Here is a 17,223-nt window from a genome sequence, read left to right as displayed (position 1 = left end):
AACAAGGCCCAGCTCCGGATGCGGGTTCATCTACAGAACGAGGAACCTGGGGGGTTGAGGCAGAAGAACTCCCGGAACCGCTGGAAGCGGAAGAGTCGGAAGATATTTCAGATAACTTCGAATGAAGACTCTAAAGATCCCGAAGAAAACAGACAGGACAAAGGACGAGAGGTCACAGGAGACCAACTCAGAGAAAGGCGACAGAAGAAAATGGCGAAGAAGAGGCCTCTAAGCGGCAGAGAGAAGAGCGAAGATTTCGGGACTAACCTAGATCGCTCTGAAGGACGCGGAGGGGCGAGGACAGGGATGACTCGAAGGACGCCTATGGCCCAAGAAGATGCCAAGGAGAATCGGGACTCTCGAAAAAGGGGCGGATACTGATGGAACTCTCGAGTGGAATGGGACCCCTAAAGGCGGAGGGACGGGTTTAAATAGATCCTGGGATCCGGCGCCATAATGATCACAAATCCCCCCAGACCGGTCTGCACTCGACACGTGTCCCACTCACCACGGCAGGCGGCTAAAAGTGGCTGATGGCTGACAGAGCCATTACTGCACCGTACCTGGGCCAACGTACCAACGGGAATTTCGAAGGGTCCCTTCATATCGCCCCGATTCGAAAAGACTCCAGCACGCACGCATTTAATGCCAAAATATCTGGGGGCGGTCGTGCGCAGGATTCGAGGGGACAACTTTGGCTGTGCCAATATCTCTGTACTTCCTTCATTCGAAATTCGAACTCGAAAGTAGGGGGACTGGTGTTGGGTATAAAATACCCTCAGCCGAAGTCCTCGGGGAGATTGACCCTTGCAGGTCCCCTCCGACTTTCGACTACTGGTGGACTCCCCCGGACTCCTACGGGAGCCGGGCTTCGTCACCAACTTCAACTGCTGGTAAGCTCCGTCCAGACTCCTACGGGAGCCGGACTTCGCACCTAACTTTAATTGCAGGAAGCTCCGCTCGGACTCCTACGGGAGCCGAGATCCATCCACAACTTCAACCGCAAGGAAGACTCTGCCCGAACTCCTACGGGAGCCGGGCTCCGTCACCAACTTCAACTGCTGGTAAGCTCCGTCCGGACTCCGACGGGAGCCAGACTTCGCACCTGACTTTAATTGCAAGAAGACTCCGCCTAGACTCCTACGGGAGCCGGGCTCCGTCCACAACTTCAACTGCAAGGAAGACTCCGCCCGGACTCCTACGGGAGCCGGGCTCCATCACCAACTTCAACTGTTGGTAAGCTCCGTCCGGACTCCTACGGGAGCCGGACTTCGCACCTGACTTTAATTGCAGGAAGACTCCGCCCGGACTCCTACGGGAGCTGGGCTCCGTCCATAACTTCAACCGCAAGGAAGACTCCGCCCGGACTCCTACGGGAGCCGGGCTCCGTCACCAACTTCAACTGCTGGTAAGCTCCGTCCGGACTCCTACGGGAGCCGGACTTCACACCTGACTTTAATTGCAGGAAGACTCCGCCCGGACTCCTATGGGAGCCGGGCTCCATCCACAACTTCAACCACAAGGAAGACTCCGCCCGGACTCCTACGGGAGCCGGGCTCCGTCACCAACTTCAACTACTGGTAAGCTCCATCCGGACTCCTACGGGAGCCGGACTTCGCACCCAACTTCAACCGCAATGAAGACTCCGCCCGGACTCCTACGGGAGCCGGGCTCCGTCACCAACTTCAACTGCTGGTAAGCTCCGTCCGGACTCCTACGGGAGCCGGACTTCGCACCTGACTTTAATTGCAGGAAGACTCCGCACGGACTCCTACGAGAGCTAGGCTCCGTCCTCAACTTCAACCGCAAGGAAGACTCCGCCAGGACTCCTACGGGAGCCGGGCCCCGTCACCAACTTCAACTGCTGGTAAGCTCCGTCCGGACTCCTACGGGAGCCGGACTTCGCACCTGACTTTAATTGCAGGAAGACTCCGCCCGGACTCCTACGGGAGCCGGGCTCCATCTACAACTTCAACCGCAAGGAAGACTCCGCCCGGACTCTTACGGGAGCCGGGCTCCATCACCAACTTCAACTGTTGGTAAGCTCCGTCCGGACTCCTACGGGTGCCGGACTTCGCACCTGACTTTAATTGCAGGAAGACTCCGCCCGGACTCCTACGGGAGCCGGGCTCCGTCCACAACTTCAACCGCAAGGAAGACTCCGTCCGGACTCCTACGGGAGTCGGGCTCCGTCACCAACTTCAACTGCTGGTAAGCTCCGTCCGAACTCCTACGGGAGCCAGACTTCGCACCTGACTTTAATTGCAGGAAGACTCCGCCCGGACTCCTACGGGAGCCAGGCTCCGTCCACAACTTCAACCGCAAGGAAGACTCCGCCCGGACTCCTACGGTAGTCGGGTCCGGTCACCAACTTCAACTGCTAGTAAGCTCCGTCCGGACTCCTACGGGAGCCGGACTTCGCACCTGACTTTAATTGCAGGAAGACTCCGCCCGGACTCCTACGGGAGCCGGGCTCCGTCCACAACTTCAACCGCAGGGAAGACTCCGTCCAGACCCCTACGGGAGCCGGACTCCACCCCCGACTGTGACTGAAGGAAGACTCCATCCGAGCTCCTGCCGAAGCCGGATTTCGAGCTCCTTTCGGACAGATGGCTAACTACCTCTCTCCGCCAGACACTCCAGTCGGACTTCAGCCGACAGACCTTCACCCCCTGGCGCGCCGCAGTAACAGCCGCGATTCTGCTCCATTCCCTGCGGCAGATTCCACGCGGCTCCATCACTCCACGACCCTGCTCCACCTCCTGCGATGGATTCCACGCGGCTCCATCACTCCCTGGCAGGCCGTAATGATGGTCACGGTCCTGCTCCACTTCCTGCAATGGATACCGCACGATTCTTCTATCCTCTGGCAAGTCGCGACAATGGATGTCGCTCCACTCCTCGTGGCAGACTCCATGTGGCACGCCCCGGTAATAGTCACGTGTCCACCCCACTACTCTCCGCAACAAACTTTTTCTGACTATGGGCGGCCCACTGCCAGACGGTTACAGGCATCACCATCAGTTTGTTGCCCCCTCCACCTATAAAAGGGGAACCCCAGATACGTTATTCTATAAGCTCTCGTCTTTACCTAAAAACTCTGCTAAAATTTTCGTTCGAGTACTCCATTCTTGTTGAGGCAGAGAACTGACTTGAGCATCGGAGGGTCTTGCCGGAGCAACCCCACCTCCGGTTTAGACTTCTTTTGCATGTCCCGAGGCGACCGCGACTCCAGCTTCTCCGACGTAAGTGGATTTTTGCACCAACACCCACAAAGTATTGTTAAAACTAGGTGTGCTAATCGGGTTGGATCGAATCATAAATGGATCAAATCAATGCGGATCGGATCAGAAAATTATCAACCCAAATCTGATCTGTTTATTAAACAGATCAAAAGTTCAAACTTGAATTCGACCTATTTATTAAACATGTAATCCAATCTGATTCATTTAATCCGTTTATTAAATAGGTCAAATTAGGTTAAACGGATTAAACAGATTAAACGGATGGGGTTAAATGGATCAGAAACAGATTAAACAAATTTTAAACAAATTAAACAGATCTTAAATGGATTAAATAGATTAAACAAGTCAGATTAAATGGGTCGAAAATAAGTTAAATAGATTAAATGGATTATCTAACTCAATCCGATCTGAATATTAAACGGGTTAAACGGATCAGATATTTAAAACCCAAATCCGACCCAATTATTAAACGGATTAAACAGATCGATCCATTTATGATCCAAATCCATTTAGTCTAAATCCAAACCTATTTAAAATGGATTGAACATGGATCGGATTGACGGATTGGATCATATTTTGCCAGTCCTAGTTAAAACAAAAACCCCCACATCAAGTAATTAGTACAATCAAGCTTAGTAGGTATTCTTTTGGACACCTATAAATAGAGATCATAGAGTAGCATCAAACTGATTAATTAGATAGAGGATTGTGAGATTGTCCTACTCCCTCGACCCCCCTTATCAGAATTATGCTTTATATTGTTATTTTAAAATTTAGGCTCAGACAAGTTCAGATTCCCCCCTTGAATCATTTTCTTGGAGTACACCTTAAGGCAGCAATGAAGTGTTTGTTATATCTTAGGAGTAGACTATCAATTGTTTGCATTAAGGTAGGAAAACTGTACGATCTAAGGGCCTTTTTTATAGTAGATGAGTATCATAAAAAAAATTTGTCCATTTTTCTATGGACTAATTTACCTATTCCTACACTTCTTCAGGTAGTTAAGTTATTTTTTCATAGTAGTACTTACCCATGAAATAGGAAGAAAATTTAGTCACCTAAAAGGTTGGTAAATCATTTTCCCATTGAAAAAATAATATTTTTATTTTGTTTCAATAATACCCTTTAACTCATAATAGTATAATAATATAACATAATATGATACTAATATTTATTACATTATATTATATACATTATATATTATACTATATTATATTATCATATAAATTAAATTATTATTTAATAATATAATAATACATAATAAGATATGCTATTATATTACATTATTATGTATTATTTTAAATTATATTATTATATATTATTCTTATATATAATATGATATAATATATTTATATCACTATTATATTATGATATTATAATATAGTTTATTATTATATTATTATATATTATATGATATTAGTATAATATCATATATTATTATTGTAACACCCAGTCCATTTGGGCCTTGGACTAGACCCATATAAAAGCAAGCCCATATAAGAAAAAAAAGGGAATGGGAAGAAGACTCCCGATGGGAGTCTTCTTCTCCGATGAATCCCGGATGAAAAAGAATTCTAAAATCCTTAGAGCTCTAGGGCCCTCTGTAAATAAGAATCTCCTCTCCCTCATGACCCTCCATCGGCCTTCCTCCCTCTCCTTTCCTCTTGATTTTTTCCATTAAAGCTGTGACCTCTCGTACTCGTGCTCGTCAAAAATTGGAGCCGACGATGCTACTAAAGCTTGACATAAGCCCTTCTTTTCTTTCCCCTCTTACTTCCCCTCTTTTTCATGGCACGGTGCACCCTCACCGACCGTCGAGCTCGTTGAAAAATCCATGAAAAGCTGAACCTCTATTTTGCTCTATTCGATCGGACAATCTTCCTCCTCTTTTTCAACCACTGACACCACCGTTTGCGGCGTCTCACCCCTAGGATAGGACCCTTGTCCCTTTACCTCTCTTTCCTAAAGGCATTGACCATCGGTGACCGGTCAATGATAGAAAAATAAAAAGAAAATGGTAGGTCCCTATTTTTTGAATTTTTCCTCCACCGGCCGAACCTCACCGCCGGCTTCCCCTTGCTCTATCTCAGTCGACCAGATGCCGTCGCCCCTCGTTAGAGCTCGAGCCACCGAGCTCCTCCCTCTAGTCCTTCTCCTATTCGGCCAAGAAAGAGGAAAGAAAGAAGAAAACGGGAGAAGAAGAAAGAAGAAGAAGGAAGAAAGAAAAGAAAAGAAAAAGAAAAAGAGAAAGAAGAAAGAAGAAAAGAAAAAAGAGAAACAGAAAGAGAAAAAAAAATAGAGAAAAAGAAAGAAAAAGAGAAAAATTTTTCTCTCTCCTCTCTCTCCTTTCTTTCTCCTTCCTCTCTCCTCTCTCTACCTTCTCTCTCCATCTTCTCTCTCTATTTTCTCTCTCTAGATCTTTCTTTCTCTTTATGGATTTTATCTCTTTAGAGTCTTTCTCTCCCTTTCTGATTGCATCACAGACTCTAGGATAAACTTGAGATAAAAATGTGATGATCAGAGATTGCTCCGAAATTCGTACAGTAAATTAGATCCCAATCCGATCCTTACTCGAAATTTATAACATCGATCATGGTTAATTCACATTGAGTCACTTTGATATTATCTCTGATGATCTCAATCATGAATTGCCTCATCTGAAGGATACGAAGATTTTTTCTTTACTTTTTCTCTCTAAAATTTTCTTTCTCTTCATGAATTTTCTCTCTCTAAAAGTCTTGTAGACCAATGGAGGGTCTAGATACTTAGATAAATTCTAATTTTGGTTAATCCTAAGAGAGGTCCTAGATTTGTGTAATTAAGATTGATTATCAGATAATTTTCTCCATATATGATTTTTATATTTGATCAGGATCATGAAGAGATATGATTGTTTGCATAAGATGTCAAGTAGAATATCTTATTTTTAAAATTTATAAATCGAATAAAAATATTAATTTTTATGCTTGGATCAGTCACCAATAAAGATAAGAATCCCTGTACATAATCATCATTATATATATGCTATTTTACTGTTGGTCTTGCATCATTGGTTTTGCATCGTCGGATTTGAGATCAATAAATTTATTATATCTGAGATACTGTTATTTGATTTTTGAGCATGAGTATGTTATGTCAATATATATGTATCAGAGATTGATGGCATGATTATATAGATATGACATATTTAAATTGATCATAATGTAAGTCAGAATTGATTTGATGAAATCAACACATAATGATTAAATGAAAAAGAGAGATATGGTATGGATTAGCCTTGTCATGTGGAACAGCCTGCGAGGAGCTTATGCTTGGGACAGTCCGCTAGGAGCTTATGCTTGGGACAGCCCCCACTGGTTTATAGGTGGATCAGCCGGTCAGAAGCTCATGTTTGGGATAGCCCGCCAGGAGCTTATGCTTGGGACAGCCTCTTACGAGCTTTCGTACGTGGGACAGCCAGCCAGAAGCTCATCCTGGGACAGTCTTGAAAGGCTTTTAAGTAGAAATTGATTCAGATGATAACTGAGGTATAGACTTGGTTAGTCCAGAGCCAGAAAGAAAAGGTGAAAAATTATGTGATTATGAAAAGAAAAATGAAAGATAAGATATGAAACAATTGTTGAATAAAAGTATTTCACCTATTAACATATGATGATGCATCTATTTTAACAAGACAGAAAATTTATGAATGTTTGCAGTATTCTGGATATTGAATATGAGATTTTATATTTTATTGTTTATCCTTATTTTTAAATTATATTATTATACTGATGTGATATAGAAATTCTTACTGGGCTGTAAAGCTCATACCCCTCCATTTCTCTTTTTTCTTCTCAGAGTTACAGGATTGATGATTGGCTATGGCTTGGATTTACGGGTGAGCAGATGGATAAATAAAGTGTCATAGTATCTGATCAAAGGATTGAAAAAATTTAATTTGTAATTATGCAAAGTTTTATGAATTATTGTTGAAATTAATTGTTATGGATGTTAAAGTTGTAATGATTTAATTTGACTTTGCATATTCTTTAGGGCTTGCTCTAAGGAGTATGCGGCCATCACATATCCGATCCGAGTATTGGATTCGAGGTATGACAATTATAATATAATATAATATTTATACAGCAAAAAGTGTTATGGGAAATATAGATAGATCTTAGTAATTTATTTTGCAAGACAATAATGCAAAAAAATATTGGTTATAAATTTTGAAATAATTTTTTAATATATAAAAAAAATATGAATAAATTATTTTTTTATTTAAATATTACTTAAGACATATGTATCGGGAAAAATATAGATTTCTACATAATTTTTTTATCCTCCAAAGAACAAGCCCTAAAAGGAATGCCATCCATAACATGCCTCGAATAAGATTATCTTCTTCTAACTGCAATATTATGTATGCAGTAATAGACTGAGAAAACTCAATATGTATCAATTGGACATGTCCCATCCATTAGAGAACCAATTGTTGAACTATGTTAGCTCAATGATTAGAAATGTACTTCAATAAATATGAGATATGTTTCCATAATATAGTGGGCATCTATCAGCAAATTGTTGGGTCGCCATTAGGTTGATAGCCAACCATGACACCGATACTAGGTCTCCTTTCTCTAACAAAGCTCAAGTGTCAGTCTCTCCCTCCAATCCACTGGCTTACTAATTGTTGATATGAAGGAGAAGGGCCAGATTCTTTCATATCTGCTTTGACGAGCGAGACTGAAGTAGATATGATTGAATTGGATATCTTCCAAGCCAAATCTTGGCGCAATCATCACTCCCAAGGAAAGAGGTGGTAGATTGAAAGGAAAGGGCATACATTAGAGCTCATGGAGATCCGGAAAGGCAGGACAGCGATGGTGGTGTTGACAGATAAGGAGGAGGAGGTGGAGTATTCAGGCAGTGGATAGGGAAGGGGAGGAAGATGATGTAGGGGAGGGTGGTGATCATTAATGCCTTTCTTTCTTGTTCGTCTCTTCTTTCTTTGCCTTGGATTGGTCTCAGTTAGCAAGAGTCTGCCACATAATTTCCTTTGAGAAACAAAACTATAATTATAATTTAAAAAATAAATTCGGTACACTCAAGGAGTGTAAAATAATACTTATAAAAAGCTATGACCTAGCTCAAACATGGCTCATTTTATGAGCTAGCTGAGCTCAGGCGAACTCTTCGATTCAAGCTAAATCAAGGTGCTTTTTTCTTTTTTTTTGACGTAATGGGAGGATAAACCACCCAGATTATTTATGAAAGTATTTATATAATTGTACAGCAGCAGAGGTGTTATGTTGCCTACAACCGAGTTGGCTCAGGCAAGAGTTAGAACCCAGAACTACGAGTTAAAACAACCATGGGGTTCTGGACTCTCAGCCTGTACGATTAAATTATTGTCTATCTTGTGTGATGCAGTTATACGCTGTTCCTTTGAATTCTCCTACACTTCTGTCTGTCCTAAATTATTGCCTCTTGTTTGAAAACTCTTCGGTTTCGTTCGCTCTAGAGACACCACATCACCATTGAAACTAAGCAATCCCAGGCTGTTTGTCTTTCCATTCTTTGAATCCATCACCTCCATTGTAACCATAGATCCTCAATGGTGCAAGCTACTGTGGGAAGTGCCATAGCGTCTATGAAATGTCTCCACACCATTCTGGAGAATATGCACTCAATGATGATGTGTATCACCGTTTCTTCCAAGCGCCCACACATCTTACATTGCGTCGGTGCTGGCCATTTCCTTTTGATTAAGTTGTCAGCTGTTAAGATTTTGTTTTGAAAACTAACCAGTTGAAGATCTTGAGTTTCTCAAGCAATGGCAGCCTCCAGTTAGTTTTGGCGAACTGAGAGGTGATCCCTCCGTTAGAGAAGAAGAGGTAAGCTTTTTTGACAGGATAAGTCGTCCTTGGCTGCTTCTCATCAATCTTAAGGCTCTGTCAGGGCACCTAAGCACTTCTTCCACTAATGGTTCTGGTTTTCTAGCTAACACGAATTCCAGAGGGAAGGACGAGCTTAGGGGGCTGTGTACATGCCAACAATCGTGCTAGAATGCCACTTGTTTTCCATTACCCAATCTGAACCTCACACTCTGAAAGAACCACCTTCGAGTTTTAACAACGTCCCGCCAAGGAGCGAAGGCTTGAATAACTATAGAAGTAGTAGAGATACTAGGGGGTTTAGATCTGTAATATGCTTCGTGGATGATTTTCCTCCACAGCCTCTACTTATCCATGAAATACCTCCACCACTACTTCAACGCCAGGCACTAATTGAGCATTCTAATATTTATATCCCTAAGGCCCCCCGATTTTCTTAGTCTACGGACCATTTCCCATCTTACTAAGCTGTGTCTTCCTATATAGCTATTACGGCCTCTCCATAGAAAGTGTCTTCTTCTTGAATCACCTGTTTTGATAACTTGTGCTGGTAAGATCCTTGATGACATGGGATATCTCCTAAGACTACATTGGTCAGAATTAGTCGGCCTCTTATGTGAAGCATTTAACATTTTTAGGAGCTCAATTTTTTCTCGATCTTTTTGATTAAAAAGCTCCAATCTGCTGCTCGCACCTTTCTATAATGCAACGGAAGGCTGACATACCTGATCGAAAAGTTTGTTTGCTTACAACCCATTAGAGCCTCACGAACCAAACCTCTATCGATGTCTTCTCATAATTGATTTTTAATCCTGTTATTATCTCAAAGTAATATAGTAAAAATTTAAGCTTCCTCACATATTCCTAATTTGTCTTGCAGAAGACTAAAGTGTCATCCGCATACCGTAAACACGAGAGCTTGCCAACCATGTCCTCTACCCCAATACTTTTTATAATATTCTTTGAGACTGCTTTCTCCATCATCCTGGGCAAGATGTTCACATACAAAATGAAAAGAAGTGGCAAAGAATCCCCTGCTTAAGACCTTTATGAGTTACGAACCAATTAACTTATCATCGCTCCATTAAAGTTTATTGTCATTTTACTAGTTTGTAGAGTTTGTTTAATCCAACTACACCACCGTGGCCCAAATCCTCTGACTCTAAGCATTGAGAAAAGGAACTCCCATGTTATCAAATGCTTTCTCATAATCCAGCTTGTATCAAGGCCTCTGTCTTTAGTCCTTTTGTAGTTAGATATAATTTTTGAAGCACGTAAGAAGCTGTCATTGATTTGCCTTCCCTTTATAAAAGCCCACTGTGTTTGGGATATCAGGCTATCTAAATGTATCAAGAGTCTTCTGTTGAGAACCTTGGTGAAGATCTTCATGATTCCATTTGCTAAGCATATCAGCCTATAATTTTTCACCGATCTATTGTCTTGTTTTTTAGGTATCAAGTAGATATACGCATAATTGATCCTTTTTTGGTACATATGGGTGGTCACGCCACTCTAGTAAGAGAGCAACTCAAAATCAAAATATAAAAGTTCCCACAGGACTGATGGAATACTATCATCCTGTCGTCAAGTCCAGTCTCTAGAGTGCTCCACAACAAAGGATGCAATTCAATCTGTCGTACTGTTTATTTTTCGATAGACATGCCGCACCACCACTCTTACTACGAGATGAAGTATTGTCCAGATGTCAGCGAGGAGTGGATGAGCTTCTAGCTGCCTCTTGCTATCACGGATCCATCCAATGATGGTAATAGAGCCACCCTCGATGAAGATCCTCTCCACCAGTAGCTCCTGCCTGGCAAAGATAATATCCATCCAGACCGGCATGAAGCTCAGCTTTCGGAACTAAAGACTCAAAGAGCTAGGAACCTCCAATCGCCAACAGCTTGGCATCCGAGCTCCGGATGGCAAACCCCACACCACCTCTCCCATCTCTGACAGTGCCATTAAAATTTACCTTGACAAATCCCGAAGAAGGGAACACTTAGGAAATAAAAATGACCTTCTAGGTCGCTGCAGGGGCAACAAGGAGTCCTAAAGAATAGGGACATCAAGGGATGGGATAGCAGCATCGAAATAACTATACTCCACATCCAAGTAGATTGCTCTCTCCAATACTCAATGTGTAGAAACCACCTCACCCTCAAAGACCTATAGGTTGTTTCTGAAAAGCCAAGTTTGGTAGGTGATGTAGACCAACCTATCCCCCCAAATGGAGGTCGTCCTATCTGCAGTACTCCGACGGATCATACTCAAGAAAAACACCAGCCAATGGTCTCTGGTAGTCTCCCAAGACTAACACCTATCCTCCTCCAAATCAACTCGAGCCTCAAACAGTACAGGATGGTATGCTCAATCGACTCATCCTCCAGCTTGTAGATCAGACATGAAATAAGCAACTCCATACCTCTATCTCTGAGAAGCGTGCATATTGAAAGTCGATCCTATGCAAGCTTCCAGAGAAAGAGTCTCACTGTGGGATGGGTAGGTACTCTCCAAATCCAAGTAGCATCGATCCTCCTAACCATCGCTGGCCTGCACATCTAAGAAAGAACCCTCAAAGAAATCCTAGGGACACAAGATCGGCCCCACACCCTCAGATCCTAACTACATAAATAGGAATAGGAGTGGCGAAGATCCAATCAGCAAGTAGACCGTCAAATAATCTAATGATCTCCTATACTCTCCAGCCCCTACCATCGATGTTGAGTAGGTCACAGACATGCAGATGATCATCCATCTCACTACTAATATAGGTCGGCCATCGAACAAGAGAAAGACTAAAGATCCAAGTATCCTGGCTCACAACCACCGAAGTTTCATCATCAATTAGCCATCTGATCTGAGCCAAAACAGCAGACCTACGAGCACAAATCTCCTTCCAAAGAAAAGAGCAACCATAGGGGGCCTCGGTCTGGAACTCCTAACTCTACGCCTCATATCGGATCTTTATCCTCCTACTTTAGAAATAGTCCAGCTGGATAAAAAATCTGACAGCATGTCTACAAATCATAACCTCCCTCCTGACTAATAGAGTTTGAATCTCCAAACCACCATCTCTCACAGGCTGACACACCATCTCTCAGGACAGCAGGTGGATCCCATGCCTCCTGAGCCCTATAGAAAATTTTGAAGCTACGCACTACTCCAGCCTTCTGAGATAGGAACTCAAGACGATCGTATTGGCTAAGAGGTATATCAGAATGGAACTGAGCATCGATCTCACAAGAGTCATCCTATCCATCATAGAGAGGGCATTGGCTTGCCAAATCTTGAGTCAATCCTAAATCCGCTACTCTAAAGGTTGTTGCTCCTAGATTGATTTTGATGATTACAAAGCAGATTGAAGGGATACAAATATTTTTAAAAGTCTTTATGCTCTTCAGGGGAAAAATCATAATTTTACTAAAATCTTGATTTGATAGCATCATTTGGTAGAACAAATGATTTGTAATCTATTGGTGAAAATTTCATTATTTTTGGACTTATATTTTTGAAGTTATGAAGGTTTGAAGTGCATGAGTCGACTCATGAGTCAACTCATGGCACTATGAGCTGATTGGCACGCAAAAATTTCCCTTGGCACGCTGGATTTTTGACTTGGCATGACCTGTGAGTCGACTCATGAGTCGACCTCTGCTGATTTGAGCCAAAAAATCCAGAAATCAAACTTGTCTGGCTGTTGCAACAGAAGTCGACTCATGAGTCGACTCCTGAAGCATGAGTCGACTCATGAGTCGACCCCTGCGACGAAAAATATCCGCAACGGCTAGTTTTTTGCCTGTTTTAATTGCCTTTTATGCTTCCTAAAAATGCTCTAACAGCTCTTTTTCTGCCTAATATATTTTCTCTTGTTTCTTAAGGCTATAAAAGGTTTCAAATGGTGAAAGAAAATGCAGATCAAACATATACACAATAGAGAGGATCCAAAATATACACGAGGTGATCAACGAGATACTCAAAAGAAAAAAAAAAAAAAGAGGATCCAAAATCTACAAGAGAGAGACAGGTGATCCACAATATACACGAGAGATTGTGAAAGAGATTCAAGAGCATTCAAAGAGAGGATTTTTCACGCCTATTGTTCAACCTTGATCAAGAGATCTTTCAAAGCCTTCAAGAAGTCTTCAATCAAAGATCATCTTCTCCTCAAGCGTTCATTCAACTTTTCATCCATCTTGAGGAAATACAAAAGGGGATTCTTCATTTGAGTAAAGTATTTTTATTGTTATATTCGCTCATTTAAGGAGCTGTTATTGTATTAATTTGTGCTTTAAATTATCTTACTCTTTGTGAGTAATTGTTCTTGTTTTTGGAGGGTTTCCAAAACAAGGGAAGGTTGATCCGAACCTGAAATCGGAGTATTTTTGGGTTGGCTTGTACCCGAAAAACAAGTGGACTAGCTTGGGATAGCTAGTGTCGGAGTTTCCGATGATTTGTATTCGGGTTGAATACAAGTATAGTGGATTGAAATTTCCAAGTAGGAGCTTGGGGAGTGGATGTAGGTGCAAGGTTGGCACCGAACCACTATAAATCCTTGTGTTTGTGGTGTGCTTTATTGTTTCTCTTTATTTCTTTATTATATCCTTGTATTCTTGCTTTAGGTAATTAATCTTGAATTAAAGTCTTTCTTCTCATTCATCAAGCTTTTAACAAATACTTTTCATAAGTAATTAGTTAAGCTTAAAATTTTTAAAAACCCAATTCACCCCCCCTCTTGGGTTGCATAGCTGGGCAACAAGTGGTATCAGAGCTCGGTGCTCTAGCCCTTCTTTGATCTAACAATCAAAGATCCAAAGATCTATGGCAACCCATGTCGGTACTTCTCTAGCCGAGGGGCAATCTACAAACCGACCTCCACTTTTCAATGGGTCTAATTACACCTATTGAAAAGCTCGGATGAAGATATTCATACAAGCACTCGACTATGATATGTGGAGTATCATAGTGAACGGTCCTCACACACCCACCAAGATTATAGATGGTGAGGAGTCAACCAAACCCGAGAAAGAATGGGATGAGGTTGATAAGAAATTGGCACAATTAAATGCCAAAGCTATGAATGTTCTTTATTGTGCACTAGATGCAAATGAATTTAATCGCATTTCTACTTGTGCATCTGCTAAAAAAATATGGGATAGGTTAGAAGTAACCCATGAGGGAACAAATCAAGTAAAAGAGACTAAAATAAACATGCTAGTGCATAAATATGAATTGTTCAAAATAGAGCATGATGAGTCCATAACTGCTATGTTTACTCGTTTTACTGATATAATTAATGGTTTGAAGAGTCTTGGCAAATCTTATACTAACAGTGAGCTTGTAAGGAAGATTCTCACGTCATTGCCAAGAACTTGGGAAGCCAAGGTGACTGCCATCCAAGAAGCAAAGGACTTGAACACTCTACCTCTAGAAGAGCTTCTTGGATCCTTGATGACTCATGAACTTAGCATGAAGCAACATCAAGAGGATGAAGTCAAAAAGAAAAGAACCATTGCCCTCAAATCCACAGCTTCGCCTGATTATGAAACGGATGACTCTGAAGATGAAGAACAGGATGAAGAGATGGCACTCATCACCCGGAGATTTAAGAAGTTTCTAAGAAAAAGGAAACAGGGGATGAGAAAGAAGTCATTCACAAAAGGAGAACAAAGCAAAGAGAAAGAGAAAGATCAACCCCTTATATGCTACGAGTGCAAGAAGTCGGGACATTTCAGATCCGAATGTCCACAACTGAAGAGAGGTCCCAAAAAGTTCAAAAAGAAAGCAATGATGGCGACTTGGAGTGCGAGTGACGACTCAAGCTCCGATGAGGAAACCTCAACAGAACAAGCTAACCTGTGCCTTATGGCACACGAAAATGAGGTAACTTCTGAATCCACTAGTGAATTTACTTTTGAAGAATTGCATGAAGCATTCTATGACTTAATTGATGAATTAAAGAAACTAGGAATGAAAAACAAAGAACTAAAATTGGAAAATCAGTCCTTAGTGAAACAAGTTGAAAACCTTTCAATTGAAAAATCCACCTTGATTGAAGAAAATCAAAACTTAAAGAATGAAATTAACAAGCTGAAACCTATAGTAGATAAGTTCACCATAAGTTCAAACAAACTAAATATGATTCTTGATAATCAAAAAGCTGTATATGATAAGGCTGGACTTGGCTATAACCCCTTGAAGAAACAAAAATTTCTGAAGAATATTTATGTAAATTATTCAAGTAACAAGTCTACAAATATTACTTGTTTCAAATGTGGTAGAATAGGACATAAATCATACACATGCCTCAAATCTGCAAACACAACTATAAAGAAAATATGGGTTCCAAAAGGAACCATTTTGACTAACCTAAAAGGACCCAAGAAAGCTTGGGTACCTAAGACAGAAACTTGACCTTTGCTTGCAGGTGTGTCTAGCATCCCAAGGAGGAAACAGAAAATGGTATCTTGACAGTGGATGCTCGAGACACATGATTGGTGATGAATCACAATTCATCACGCTTGATGCTAAGGATGGAGGGATGGTCACCTTTGGAGATAATGGCAAAGGAAAGATCATCGGGATAGGTAACATTGGTATCACTCCCTCCAAATACATTGAAAATGTTTTGTTAGTTAAAGGTTTAAAGCATAATTTACTTAGCATTAGTCAATTTTGTGATAAAGGGTATAAAGTTGTTTTTGAATCATCTGTTTGCATTGTGACTAGTCCTATTAACGATGGTATTAAATTTATAGGACATAGGCATGGCAATGTTTATATGGTAGATTTGAATGATTTAGCCAAATTAGACATGCAATGCCTAGTTTCCTTGAATGCTAAAGTTAATGAGACTAGTTGGCTGTGGCATCGTAGACTTGCACATATTAGCATACATTCTCTTTCAAAATTAATTAAGAAAGAATTAGTTCTTGGTTTGCCAAAACTGAATTTTGAAAAGGATAGAATTTGTGATGCATGCCAATTAGAAAAATAAACTAGAGTTTCATTTAAATCCAAAAATATTGTTTCAACTTCTAGACCTTTAGAGCTCTTGCATATGGACTTATTTGGACCAACTAGAACCACTAGTTTAGGAGGAAAATGATATGGTTTTGTAATTATAGATGATTACTCTCGTTTTACTTGGGTTTTCATTTTGGCACACAAAGATGAAACTTTTCATATTTTCACTAAATTTCATCGAAAAGTCACTAATGAAAAAAAGTTTTCAATTCAAAATATTAGAAGTGATCATGGAACTGAATTTGAAAATCAAGACTTTGAAAATTTTTGTGATGAAAATGGAATTGGCCATAACTTCTCTGCTCCTAGGACACCCCAACAGAATGGGGTAGTTGAAAGGAAAACAGAACCTTAGAAGAAATGGCCCGTACCATGCTTTGTGAAAGCAACCTTCCAAGATATTTTTGGGCGGAAGCAATTAACACAGCATGTTACATTTTAAATCGTGCTTTGATTAGACAATTTTTAAAGAAAACCCCCTATGAACTTTGGAAAGGAAGAAAATCAAATATTGCATATTTTCATATTTTTGGTTGCCGATATTTTGTATTAAATAATGGCAAAGAAAGACTTGGTAAATTTGATGTAAAATCAGATGAAGCAATCTTTCTAGGTTACTCCTCCACTAGTAAAGCATTTAGAGTTTTCAACAAAAGAACTTTAGTAGTTGAGGAGTCCATACATGTTGTTTTTGATGAATCTAACGATCTTCCTTCAAGGAAGAATGAGGGTGTTGATGATGCAGATCCACTAATAGAAGGTATGAAGGAGATCTCTCTGAAAAATTCAGCAACTCCAGAAGACAAGGATCAAGAAGACAAACAAGATGAGAGAGGTGAAGAAATTCAAGAACAACCTCAAGGTACAAATGATCTACCCAAGGAATGGAGGTATGTTCATAACCACCCTAAGGAGTTAATTATTGGTGATCCTATGCATGGGGTAAAAACCCGTTCTTCACTTAGAGATGTAGTTAATCATTGTGCTTTTGTATCTCATCTTGAACCTAAAACTTTTGAAGAAGCTGAAAATGATTATAATTGGATTAATGCAATGCAAGAGGAACTTAATCAATT

Source organism: Elaeis guineensis, chromosome 11, assembly GCF_000442705.2.
Source record: "Elaeis guineensis isolate ETL-2024a chromosome 11, EG11, whole genome shotgun sequence".
In the NCBI taxonomy this organism is placed as follows: domain Eukaryota; kingdom Viridiplantae; phylum Streptophyta; class Magnoliopsida; order Arecales; family Arecaceae; genus Elaeis; species Elaeis guineensis.
Note: the sequence above shows the minus strand (reverse complement) of the source record.